Raw genomic sequence first — 13583 nt, forward strand, 5'->3', positions numbered from 1 at the left:
GACGTGCAGATTTTTCACGTGCCAAATCACTCCGTATCAAGCTGGCCACGCGAATACACACGGAAGACCACGCTCCTGCCCAGAAGGCCGAATCACTGCCCCCCAGTGCCCCGAGCAGCCTCCCACGTGCCATCTGCTGCTGCCTGCCTGCCTGCCTGCTGCCACCGTGCCCTGCCATTTGGTGCCTGCACATCAGCCATCTGCAGGGGTCCAGTTGCTGTGTCCACCCCTGCTGGAACAGTAGACTCCCGACTGGGATACCATCGCTCCACAGCCCAGCCCCAGGACCCAGTTGCCCACCCACGCCTGCCTCGGGGGTCGCCATGTCGGGGCAAGCACCATCTGAGACCAGTGGCGACCCCCTGCCAGAGAGGCAGAGGGCCACCAGCTTCAGTGAGAAGGAAGTTGGTGTCCTGGTGGAACATGTCCTGGGGCATTATGATGCCCTCTTCGGAAGACCACGCGCCAACAAGGAAGGACGGGAGAGGATCTGGGACGATGTAGTGGTTGCCATCAACGCGGAGGGGGTGGCAACCCGCGACATCAAGCACATCAAGAAGCGCTGGGAGGACTTGAGGTCCAGGACCCTCAATAAGGTCCGGCGCCTCGCAGAGGGGGGCCGGGCACGCCTGAGTGACATCCAGATGAGGGTCCTGGAACGCGTAGACCCAGCGCTCCACGCCCAGATCCTTCGGAGGCAGACCCATCTGGAGTTGGCCGGTAAGTGGCCAAGCATTACTGTGTGAGACAGGGCATGTTGCAGTGTGCTGGTTGTCTGATACCTGCCTGTATGTGTGACATAGGCCATGTACGTATGTGTGTGTGCAGGGACATCATGGTCAGGCATGTGAGTACAGTGATGTGTGAACCACATGGTTGGTGCATGTGTTCTATTGCAACATGGGGGGCTCTGTGCGGAATGGACACATGGAAGCATGGCAGTCTCTGGTCCTGGAGATGGGTGGGGGTGAGGGATGGGTGCTGGTCCCATGTACACGTATGGTGTCCATGTGTGTGTGTCTGACCTGCGTGTCTGTGACTTGTAACTGCCATGGATGCATGACACATGTCTGTGACAATGTTCAGATTCACTGATGCAGCCTAGTCATCCTTGTATCCACTGCGTCTGTGGTGTACGAGGCCAGATGGATGGAACTACGGTGAGGTGTGTGCATGTGATGGAAAGACCCATGATGCATGTGAGTTTAAAACCAACATTGTATGAATCATGAGTCCCTTGGTCATGTATGCCAATGTCCATGGCCTGCGCCATGCCTGTTACTGTATGTGTTTTGCCTGCACTGACCCATGTGTTGTGGAGGGACATGATGGAAGTGATGTATGACAGTGCCACTCATCTGCTGTTGCTTCCTGTCTAGGGGACCATTGTACAGTACCCTGATGCTTGTGTTCTATGTCTCCCTCTACACAGTGGCAAGTGAAGAAGAGGGCGGAAAAGGCGCTGTGGAGCAGAGCGGCGGGGATGCTGCCACGGCTGCAGCGGAAGGGGTGGGTGAGCCCCCACAGGGGCTTGCACCGGCGGAAGACTGTGTGGAGAAATCCAGGTTGGTGGTTTCCACAGAGGGGGAGGAGGCCGCTACTGAGCCACACATGGGGCCTGTTGGGGCATCCCCGCTGGTGCAAGTGGTGCAGTCCAGGGCCAGGGGCAGGAGGCAGCACAGGTCGCCGTGGAGGTGCCTGTGCATGTCACTGTCCCTGACACTGTGACTGCACCACCATGCACCAGCAGGGATGCCCCATCCCAGGCCCGTCCGCAGGTAGGGGAGATGTCCATGTCATCTGACACTCCTCTACCTGCGGAAGAGGGGACCCCTGGCCGTGTGGAGAGGGTCCTGATTGGTGTCGCGTTGCGCACGGCTGGCATTCGTGATGAGGTGCATGCTTCCCGGGAGGAGCATGCACATCATCACGAAGAGCACCGTGCGTACGTGAACCATTTGGGAGCCGCCATGGTCGGGGGTTTCCTACATGTGTGTGGCCTTCTGGCGACCCTCTCCTCCTCTGTGGAGGCTATGCGCCAGTCGTGCTCCATGCCGTCTTCCGGCCCAGATGCCACCAGGGCCCCCTGTGGGCCTGCTCTGACCAACGCAGCCAGCTCGGTGGGGACCCCATCCCTGCCACAGTCGGGAGTCGAAGGTCCAGCAGGGGTGGACACACCAGCAACTGTCCCCCTGCAAATGGAGGATGTGCCGGCATCATCTGGCAGGGCACGTGCACGACGGCATCGGTGGATTCCATCAGCCTGGATGCCGTTGTGCTGGCAGAGGCAGTGGCGTCGGAGGCTGCAGCAGGCTCGACGTGGGAGGCATCATGGCTCGGGGCCATCAAGATCAGAGGGGCAGGCATCGGCCGGAGGGCAGGAGAACCCTGGGATGGCAGTGTCTTCCGTGTGGGAGCAGTTGGTCCAGCGGATAGGTGCGGAGCGGCAGCGGGCGGAAGAGGAGCGCTCACCATGGTCAGGGCAGAGTTCTCCATGCGTCGGGCGTTGAGGCGGGCTGAGTGCCTCGAGGAAGCTCGCAGGGAGTTTGAGGTGGACACGGGGTTGTCCCTGCGAGACCTCGGGGCCAGGACAGAGTCCCGCCTCCGGGACATCGACATGGAGTTCGACGATGCCCTGGCCGGCAACATCACAGAGTGAGCCGCAGGACTTGCCCGCTGCCATTGTATATAGTTCTTTAGTTAGTTAGTGTTAGGTTTCCTTTATTTTTTAAGTTTTTTTTGGACCGCTCAGACAATGGCCACTTTTCTGTATATATTTTTTTTATTAGTTAGTAGTAGTAGGTTTCATTTATGGTGTTGGGCTCATGGACCCTGGGATATTCTTGTACATAGTTTGATGTTTGGAAAACATCTGTTGGATTTATATTTGTGTTCACCATGAGGCAATGGTTTTTCCTTATTTTCTCCCCCCATTATTTTTCTTTGGACTACATTAGTTTTTGGATTCCTTTGTTTTTTGATTTTTTCTATTAGTTCTTGGACATGGACCATTTGTTTTGTCATCCCCATTGTTGTGTGTTTTATTTCTTTACTTCATGTTCATCTTTAATACATATATTTATTACTTACATTTGTGGTATTTTCTCATTGGTTTCATGCATGTCATGATATGGGTTTTGACATTCACTTGCACCCATTGTGTATGTGTGTGTGACGGACATCTGTTCATTTACATACTTGCCATTGGGGTTGTATCATGTAATTGCATCTACTATGTGGGTGGATGAAATCCTTGGCTGGGTGTTTGTGCTGGGTATGCTGCCCATTACTGCCATGATTGCGTTTCGTCAGGACCTGGGGGCAGGGGGACATGAGTGGGGGCCTGCAGGGGGGTGGGGGTGCAAGGGGACATGAGTGGGGGCCTGCCAGGGGGTGGGGGTGCAAGGGGACATGAGTGGGACATGGTTGGGGGCCTGGTGGAGGCTGCCCCTGGTGACTGGAGGGGTGGGGGTGGTGGGAGACATGGGTGGGGGCCTGGTGGAGGCTGCCCCTGGTGACTGGGGGGTGGGGGTGCAGGGGGACATGAGTGGGGGCCTGCTGGGGGGTGGGGGTGGTGGGAGACATGGGTGGGGGCCTTGTGGAGGCTGCCGATGGTGACTGGAGGGGTGGGGGTGGTGGGAGACATGAGTGGGGGCCTGCTGGGGGTGGGGGAGCAAGGGGACATGGTTGGGGGCCTGCTGGCAGGTGCCCCACAGTGCTGGGGGTTGGGGGTGCAAGGGGACATGAGTGGAACATGGTTGGGGGCCTGCTGGCAGGTGCCCCACAGTGCTGGGGGGTGGGGGTGCAAGGGGACATGAGTGGGGGCCTGCTGGGGGGTGGGGGTGCAAGGGGACATGGTTGGGGGCCTGCTGGCAGGTGCCCCACAGTGCAGGGGGGTGGGGGTGCAGGGGGACATGAGTGGGGGCCTGCTGGGGTGTGGGGGTGCAAGGGGACATGGTTGGGGGCCTGCTGGCAGGTGCCCCACAGTGCTGGGGGGTGGGGGTGCAAGGGGACATGAGTGGGGGCCTGCTAGGGGTGGGGGTGCAAGGGGACATGAGTGGGACATGGTTGGGGGCCTGCTGGCAGGTGCCCCACAGTGCTGGGGGGTGGGGGTGCAAGGGGACATGAGTGGGGGCCTGCTGGGGGGTGGGGGTGCAAGGGGACATGAGTGGGACATGGTTGGGGGCCTGCTGGCAGTTACCCCACAGTGCTGGGGGGGTGGGGGTGCAAGGGGACATGAGTGGGGGCCCGCTGGGGGGTGGGGGTGGTGGGAGACATGGTTGGGGGCCTGGTGGAGGCTGCCCCTGGTGACTGGAGGGGTGGGGTGGTGGGAGACATGGGTGGGGGCCTGGTGGAGGCTGCCCCTGGTGACTGGGGGGTGGGGGTGCAGGGGGACATGAGTGGAGGCCTGCTTGGGGGTGGGGGTGGTGGGAGACATGGGTGGGGGCCTTGTGGAGGCTGCCCCTGGTGACTGGAGGGGTGGGGGTGGTGGGAGACATGAGTGGGGGCCTGCTGAGGGGTGGGGGTGCAGGGGGACATGAGTGGGGGCCTGCTGGCAGGTGCCCCACAGTGCTGGGGGGTAGGGGTGCAAGGGGACATGAGTGGGGGCCTGCTGGGGGGTGGGGGTGCAAGGGGACATGAGTGGGACATGGTTGGGGACCTGCTGGCAGGTGCCCCACAGTGCTGGGGGTGGGGGTGCAAGGGGACATGAGTGGGACATGGTTGGGGGCCTGCTGGCAGGTGCCCCACAGTGCTGGGGGGTTGGGGTGCAAGGGGACATGAGTGGGGGCCTGCTGGGGGGTGGGGGTGCAAGGGGACATGAGTGGGACATGGTTGGGGGCCTGCTGGCAGGTGCCCCACAGTGCTGGGGGGTGGGGGTGCAAGGGGACATGAGTGGGGGCCTGCTGGGGGGTGGGGGTGGTGGGAAACATGGTTGGGGGCCTGGTGGAGGCTGCCCCTGGTGACTGGAGGGGTGGGGGTGGTGGGAGACATGGGTGGGGGCCTGGTGGAGGCTGCCCCTGGTGACTGGGGGGTGGGGGTGCAGGGGGACATGAGTGGGGGCCTGCTGGGGGGTGGGGGTGGTGGGAGACATGGGTGGGGGCCTTGTGGAGGCTGCCCCTGGTGACTGGAGGGGTGGGGGTGGTGGGAGACATGAGTGGGGGCCTGCTGGGGGGTGGGGGTGCAAGGGGACATGGTTGGGGGCCTGCTGGCAGGTGCCCCACAGTGCTGGGGGGTAGGGGTGCAGGGGGACATGAGTGGGGGCCTGCTGGGGGGTGGGGGTGCAAGGGGACATGAGTGGGGGCCTGCTGGGGGGTGGGGTTGCAAGGGGAAATGAGTGGGACATGGTTGGGGGCCTGCTGGCAGGTGCCCCACAGTGCTGGGGGGTGGGCGTGCAGGGGGACATGAGTGGGGGCCTGCTGGGGGGTGGGGGTGCAAGGGGACATGAGTGGGACATGGTTGGGGGCCTGCTGGCAGGTGCCCCACAGTGCTGGGGGTGGGGGTGCAAGGGGACATGAGTGGGGGCCTGCTGGGGGGTGGGGGTGCAAGGGGACATGGTTGGGGGCCTGCTGGCAGGTGCCCCACAGTGCTGGGGGGTGGTGGTGCAAGGGGACATGAGTGGGGGCCTGCTGGGGGGTGGGGGGGCAACGGGACATGAGTGGGACATGGTTGGGGGCCTGCTGGCAGGTGCCCCACAGTGCTGGGGGGTGGGTGTGCAAGGGGACATGAGTGGGGGGCTGCTGGGGGGTGGGGGTGCAAGGGGACATGAGTGGGACATGGTTGGGGGCCTGCTGGCAGGTGCCCCACAGTGCTGGGGGTGGGGGTGCAAGGGGACATGAGTGGGGGCCTGCTGGGGGGTGGGGGTGGTGGGAGACATGGTTGGGGGCCTGGTGGAGGCTGCCCCTGGTGACTGGAGGGGTGGGGGTGGTGGGAGACATGGGTGGGGGCCTGGTGGAGGCTGCCCCTGGTGACTGGGGGGTGGGGGTGCAGGGGGACATAAGTGGGGGCCTGCTTGGGGTGGGGGTGCAGGGGGACATGAGTGGGGGCCTGCTGGGGGGTGGGGGTGCAAGGGGACATGGTTGGGGGCCTGCTGGCAGGTGCCCCACAGTGCTGGGGGGTGGGGGTGCAAGGGGTCATGAGTGGGGGCCGGCTGGGGGGTGGGGGTGCAAGGGGACACGAGTGGGACATGGTTGGGGGCCTGCTGGCAGGTGCCCCACAGTGCTGGGGGGTGGGGGTGCAAGGGGACATGAGTGGGACATGGTTGGGGGCCTGCTGGCAGATGCCCCACAGTGCTGGGGGGTGGGGGTGCAAGGGGACATGAGTGGGGGCCTGCTGGGGGGTGGGGGTGCAAGGGGACATGAGTGGGACATGGTTGGGGGCCTGCTGGCAGGTGCCCCACAGTGCTGGGGGGTGGGGGTGCAAGGGGACATGAGTGGGGGCCTGCTGGGGGGTGGGGGTGGTGGGAGACATGGTTGGGGGCCTGGTGGAGGCTGCCCCTGGTGACTGGAGGGGTGGGGGTGGTGGGACACATGGGTGGGGGCCTAGTGGAGGCTGCCCCTGGTAACTGGGGGGTGGGGGTGCAGGGGGACATGAGTGGGGGCCTGCTGGGGGGTGGGGGTGGTGGGAGACATGAGTGGGGGCCTGCTGGGGGGTGGGGGTGCAAGGGGACATGAGTGGGACATGGTTGGGGGCCTGCTGGCAGGTGCCCCTCAGTGCTGGGGGGTGGGTGTGCAAGGGGACATGAGTGGGGGCCTGCTGGGGGGTGGGGGTGCAAGGGGACATGAGTGGGACATGGTTGGGGGCCTGCTGGCAGGTGCCCCACAGTGCTGGGGGGTGGGGGTGCAAGGGGACATGAGTGGGGGCCTGCTGGGGGGTGGGGGTGGTGGGAGACATGGTTGGGGGCCTGGTGGAGGCTGCCCCTGGTGACTGGAGGGGTGGGAGTGGTGGGAGACATGGGTGGGGGCCTGGTGGAGGCTGCCCCTGGTGACTGGGGGGTGGGGGTGCAGGGGGACATAAGTGGGGGCCTGCTGGGGGGTGGGGGTGCAAGGGGACATGGTTGGGGGCCTGCTGGCAGGTGCCCCACAGTGCTGGGGTGTGGGGGTGCAAGGGGACATGAGTGGGGGCCGGCTGGGGGGTGGGGGTGCAAGGGGACACGAGTGGGACATGGTTGGGGGCCTGCTGGCAGGTGCCCCACAGTGCTGGGGGGTGGGGGTGCAAGGGGACATGAGTGGGACATGGTTGGGGGCCTGCTGGCAGGTGCCCCAAAGTGCTGGGGGGTGGGGGTGCAAGGGGACATGAGTGGGGGCCTGCTGGGGGGTGGGGGTGCAAGGGGACATGAGTGGGACATGGTTGGGGGCCTGCTGGCAGGTGCCCCACAGTGCTGGGGGGTGGGGGTGCAAGGGGACATGAGTGGGGGCCTGCTGGGGGGTGGGGGTGGTGGGAGACATGGTTGGGGGCCTGGTGGAGGCTGCCCCTGGTGACTGGAGGGGTGGGGGTGGTGGGAGACATGGGTGGGGGCCTGGTGGAGGCTGCCCCTGGTAACTGGGGGGTGGGGGTGCAGGGGGACATGAGTGGGGGCCTGCTGGGGGGTGGGGGTGTTGGGAGGGAGACATGGGTGGGGGCCTTGTGGAGGCTGCCCCTGGTGACTGTAGGGGTGGGGGTGGTGGGAGACATGAGTGGGGGCCTGCTGGGGGGTGGGGGTGGTGGGAGACATGAGTGGGGGCCTGCTGGGGGGTGGGGGTGCAAGGGGAAATGGTTGGGGGCCTGCTGGCAGGTGCCCCACAGTGCTGGGGGGTGGGGGTGCAAGGGGACATGAGTTGGGGCCTGCTGGGGGGTGGGGGTGCAAGGGGACATGAGTGGGACATGGTTGGGGGCCTGCTGGCAGGTGCCCCACAGTGCTGGGGGGTGGGGGTGCAAGGGGACATGAGTGGGACATGGTTGGGGGCCTGCTGGCAGGTGCCCCACAGTGCTGGGGGTGGGGGTGCAAGGGGACATGAGTGGGGGCCTGCTGTGGGGTGGGGGTGCAAGGGGACATGAGTGGGACATGGTTGGCGGCCTGCTGGCAGGTGCCCCACAGTGCTGGGGGGTGGGGGTGCAAGGGGACATGAGTGGGGGCCTGCTGGGGGTGGGGGTGGTTGGAGACATGGTTGGGGGCCTGGTGGAGGCTGCCCCTGGTGACTGGAGGGGTGGGCGTGGTGGGAGACATGGGTGGGGGCCTGCTGGAGGCTGCCCCTGGTGACTGGGGGGTGGGGGTGCAGGGGGACATGAGTGGGGGCCTGCTGGGGGGTGGGGGTGGTGGGATACATGGGTGGGGGCCTTGTGGAGGCTGCCCCTGGTGACTGGAGGGGTGGGGGTGGTGGGAGACATGAGTGGGGGCCTGCTGGGGGGTGGGGGTGCAAGGGGACATGGTTGGGGGCCTGCTGGCAGGTGCCCCACAGTGCTGGGGGGTGGGGGTGCAGGGGGACATGAGTGGGGGCCTGCTGGGGGGTGGGGGTGCAAGTGGACATGAGTGGGACATGGTTGGGGGCCTGCTGGCAGGTGCCCCACAGTGCTGGGGGGTGGGGGTGCAATGGGACATGAGTGGGGGCCTGCTGGGGGGTGGGGGTGCAAGGGGACATGAGTGGGACATGGTTGGGGGCCTGCTGGCAGGTGCCCCACAGTGCTGGGGGGTGGGGGTGCAAGGGGACATGAGTGGGGGCCTGCTGTGGGGTGGGGGTGCAAGGGGACATGAGTGGGACATGGTTGGGGGCCTGCTGGCAGGTGCCCCACAGTGCTGGGGGGTGGGGGTGCAGGGGGACATGAGTGGGGGCCTGCTGGGGGGTGGGGGTGCAAGGGGACATGAGTGGGACATGGTTGGGGGCCTGCTGGCAGGTGCCCCACAGTGCTGGGGGGTGGGGGTGCAGGGGGACATGAGTGGGGGCCTGCTGGGGGGTGGGGGTGCAAGGGGACATGAGTGGGACATGGTTGGGGGCCTGCTGGCAGGTGCCCCACAGTGCTGGGGGGTGGGGGTGCAGGGGGACATGAGTGGGGGCCTGCTGGGGGGTGGGGGTGCAAGGGGACATGGTTGGGGGCCTGCTGGCAGGTGCCCCACAGTGCTGGGGGGTGGGGGTGCAGGGGGACATGAGTGGGGGCCTGCTGGGGGGTGGGGGTGCAAGTGGACATGAGTGGGACATGGTTGGGGGCCTGCTGGCAGGTGCCCCACAGTGCTGGGGGGTGGGGGTGCAGGGGGACATGAGTGGGGGCCTGCTGGGGGGGGGGTGCAAGGGGACATGAGTGGGACATGGTTGGGGGCCTGCTGGCAGGTGCCCCACAGTGCTGGGGGTGGGGGTGCAAGGGGACATGAGTGGGGCCCTGCTGGGGGGTGGGGGTGCAAGGGGACATGAGTGGGACATGGTTGGGGGCCTGCTGGCAGGTGCCCCACAGTGCTGGGGGGTGGGGGTGCAGGGGGACATGAGTGGGGGCCTGCTGGGGGGTGGGGGTGCAAGGGGACATGAGTGGGACATGGTTGGGGGCCTGCTGGCAGGTGCCCCACAGTGCTGGGGGGTGGGGGTGCAGGGGGACATGAGTGGGGGCCTGCTGGGGGTTGGGGGTGCAAGGGGACATGGTTGGGGGCCTGCTGGCAGGTGCCCCACAGTGCTGGGGGGTGGGGGTGCAAGGGGACATGAGTGGGGGCCTGCTCGGGGGTGGGGGTGCAAGGGGACATGAGTGGGACATTGTTGGGGGCCTGCTGGCAGGTGCCCCACAGTGCTGGGGGGTGGGGGTGCAAGGGGACATGAGTGGGGGCCTGCTGGGGGGTGGGGGTGCAAGGGGACATGGTTGGGGGCCTGCTGGCAGGTGCCCCACAGTGCTGGGGGGTGGGGGTGCAAGGGGACATGAGTGGGACATGGTTGGGGGCCTGCTGGCAGGTGCCCCACAGTGCTGGGGGGTGGGGGTGCAGGGGGACATGAGTGTGGGCCTGCTGGGGGGTGGGGGTGCAAGGGGACATGAGTGGGACATGGTTGGGGGCCTGCTGGCAGGTGCCCCACAGTGCTGGGGGGTGGGGGTGCAAGGGGCCATGAGTGGGACATGGTTGGGGGCCTGCTGGCAGGTGCCCCACAGTGCAGGGGGGTGGGGGTGCAAGGGGACATGAGTGGGGGCCTGCTGGGAGGTGGGGGTGCAAGGGGAAATGAGTGGGACATGGTTGGGTTCCTGCTGGCAGGTGCCCCACAGTGCTGGGGGGTGGGGGTGCAAGGGGACATGAGTGGGGGCCTGCTGGGGGGTGGGGGTGGTGGGAGACATGGTTGGGGGCCTGGTGGAGGCTGCCCCTAGTGACTGGAGGGGTGGGGGTGGTGGGAGACATGGGTGGGGGCCTGGTGGAGGCTGCCCCTGGTGACTGGGGGGTGGGGGTGCAGGGGGACATGGTGGGGGCCTGCTGGGGGGTGGGGGTGGTGGGAGACATGGGTGGGGGCCTTGTGGAGGCTGCCCCTGGTGACTGGAGGGGTGGGGGTGGTGGGAGACATGAGTGGGGGCCTGCTGGGGGGTGGGGGTGCAAGGGGACATGGTTGGGGGCCTGCTGGCAGGTGCCCCACAGTGTTGGGGGGTGGGTGTGCAGGTGGACATGAGTGGGGGCCTGCTGGGGGGTGGGGGTGCAAGGGGACATGAGTGGGACATGGTTGGGGGCCTGCTGGCAGGTGCCCCACAGCGCTGGGGGGTGGGGGTGCAGGGGGACATGAGTGGGGGCCTGCTGGGGGGTGGGGGTGCAAGGGGACATGAGTGGGACATGGTTGGGGGCCTGCTGGCAGGTGCCCCACAGTGCTGGGGGGTGGGGGTGCAAGGGGACATGAGTGGGGGCCTGCTGGGGGGTGGGGGTGCAAGGGGACATGAGTGGGACATGGTTGGGGGCCTGCTGGCAGGTGCCCCACAGTGCTGGGGGGTGGGGGTGCAGGGGGACATGAGTGGGGGCCTGCTGGGGGGTGGGGGTGGTGGGAGACATGAGTGGGGGCCTGCTGGGGGGTGGGGGTGCAAGGGGACATGAGTGGGACATGGTTGGGGGCCTGCTGGCAGGTGCCCCACAGTGCTGGGGGGTGGGTGTGCAAGGGGACATGAGTGGGGGCCTGCTGGGGGGTGGGGGTGCAAGGGGACATGAGTGGGACATGGTTGGGGGCATGCTGGCAGGTGCCCCACAGTGCTGGGGGGTGGGGGTGCAAGGGGACATGAGTGGGGGCCTGCTGGGGGGTGGGGGTGGTGGGAGACATGGTTGGGGGCCTGGTAGAGGCTGCCCCTGGTGACTGGAGGGGTGGGGGTGGTGGGAGACATGGGTGGGGGCCTGGTGGAGGCTGCCCCTGGTGACTGGGGGGTGGGGGTGCAGGGGGACATAAGTGGGGGCCTGCTGGGGGGTGGGGGTGCAGGGGGACATGAGTGGGGGCCTGCTGGGGGGTGGGGGTGCAAGGGGACATGGTTGGGGGCCTGCTGGCAGGTGCCCCACAGTGCTGGGGGGTGGGGGTGCAAGGGGACATGAGTGGGGGCCGGCTGGGGGGTGGGGGTGCAAGGGGACACGAGTGGGACATGGTTGGGGGCCTGCTGGCAGGTGCCCCACAGTGCTGGGGGGTAGGGGTGCAAGGGGACATGAGTGGGACATGGTTGGGGGCCTGCTGGCAGGTGCCCCACAGTGCTGGGGGGTGGGGGTGCAAGGGGACATGAGTGGGGGCCTGCTGGGGGGTGGGGGTGCAAGGGGACATGAGTGGGACATGGTTGGGGGCCTGCTGGCAGGTGCCCCACAGTGCTGGGGGGTGGGGGTGCAAGGGGACATGAGTGGGGGCCTGCTGGGGGCTGGGGGTGGTGGGAGACATGGTTGGGGGCCTGGTGGAGGCTGCCCCTGGTGACTGGAGGGGTGGGGGTGGTGGGAGACATGGGTGGGGGCCTGGTGGAGGCTGCCCCACAGTGCTGGGAGGTGGGTGTGCGGGTGGACATGAGTGGGGGCCTGCTGGGGGGTGGGGGTGCAAGGGGACATGAGTGGGACATGGTTGGGGGCCTGCTGGCAGGTGCCCCACAGCGCTGGGGGGTGGGGGTGCAGGGGGACATGAGTGGGGGCCTGCTGGGGGGTGGGGGTGCAAGGGGACATGAGTGGGACATGGTTGGGGGCCTGCTGGCAGGTGCCCCACAGTGCTGGGGGGTGGGGGTGCAAGGGGACATGAGTGGGGGCCTGCTGGGGGGTGGGGGTGCAAGGGGACATGAGTGGGACATGGTTGGGGGCCTGCTGGCAGGTGCCCCACAGTGCTGGGGGGTGGGGGTGCAGGGGGACATGAGTGGGGGCCTGCTGGGGGGTGGGGGTGGTGGGAGACATGAGTGGGGGCCTGCTGGGGGGTGGGGGTGCAAGGGGACATGAGTGGGACATGGTTGGGGGCCTGCTGGCAGGTGCCCCACAGTGCTGGGGGGTGGGTGTGCAAGGGGACATGAGTGGGGGCCTGCTGGGGGGTGGGGGTGCAAGGGGACATGAGTGGGACATGGTTGGGGGCCTGCTGGCAGGTGCCCCACAGTGCTGGGGGGTGGGGGTGCAAGGGGACATGAGTGGGGGCCTGCTGGGGGGTGGGGGTGGTGGGAGACATGGTTGGGGGCCTGGTAGAGGCTGCCCCTGGTGACTGGAGGGGTGGGGGTGGTGGGAGACATGGGTGGGGGCCTGGTGGAGGCTGCCCCTGGTGACTGGGGGGTGGGGGTGCAGGGGGACATAAGTGGGGGCCTGCTGGGGGGTGGGGGTGCAGGGGGACATGAGTGGGGGCCTGCTGGGGGGTGGGGGTGCAAGGGGACATGGTTGGGGGCCTGCTGGCAGGTGCCCCACAGTGCTGGGGGGTGGGGGTGCAAGGGGACAAGAGTGGGGGCCGGCTGGGGGGTGGGGGTGCAAGGGGACACGAGTGGGACATGGTTGGGGGCCTGCTGGCAGGTGCCCCACAGTGCTGGGGGGTGGGGGTGCAAGGGGACATGAGTGGGACATGGTTGGGGGCCTGCTGGCAGGTGCCCCACAGTGCTGGGGGGTGGGGGTGCAAGGGGACATGAGTGGGGGCCTGCTGGGGGGTGGGGGTGCAAGGGGACATGAGTGGGACATGGTTGGGGGCCTGCTGGCAGGTGCCCCACAGTGCTGGGGGGTGGGGGTGCAAGGGGACATGAGTGGGGGCCTGCTGGGGGGTGGGGGTGGTGGGAGACATGGTTGGGGGCCTGGTGGAGGCTGCCCCTGGTGACTGGAGGGGTGGGGGTGGTGGGAGACATGGGTGGGGGCCTGGTGGAGGCTGCCCCTGGTAACTGGGGGGTGGGGGTGCAGGGGGACATGAGTGGGGGCCTGCTGGGGGGTGGGGGTGGTGGGAGGGAGACATGGGTGGGGGCCTTGTGGAGGCTGCCCCTGGTGACTGTAGGGGTGGGGGTGGTGGGAGACATGAGTGGGGGCCTGCTGGGGGGTGGGGGTGGTGGGAGACATGAGTGGGGGCCTGCTGGGGGGTGGGGGTGCAAGGGGACATGGTTGGGGGCCTGCTGGCAGGTGCCCCACAGTGCTGGGGGGTGGGGGTGCAAGGGGACATGAGTGGGGGCCTGCTGGGGGGTGGGGGTGCAAGGGGACATGA

The sequence above is a fragment of the Ambystoma mexicanum genome, chromosome 10, assembly GCF_040938575.1.
Source record: "Ambystoma mexicanum isolate Mex_15411 chromosome 10, UKY_AmexF1_1, whole genome shotgun sequence".
Taxonomy (NCBI): domain Eukaryota; kingdom Metazoa; phylum Chordata; class Amphibia; order Caudata; family Ambystomatidae; genus Ambystoma; species Ambystoma mexicanum.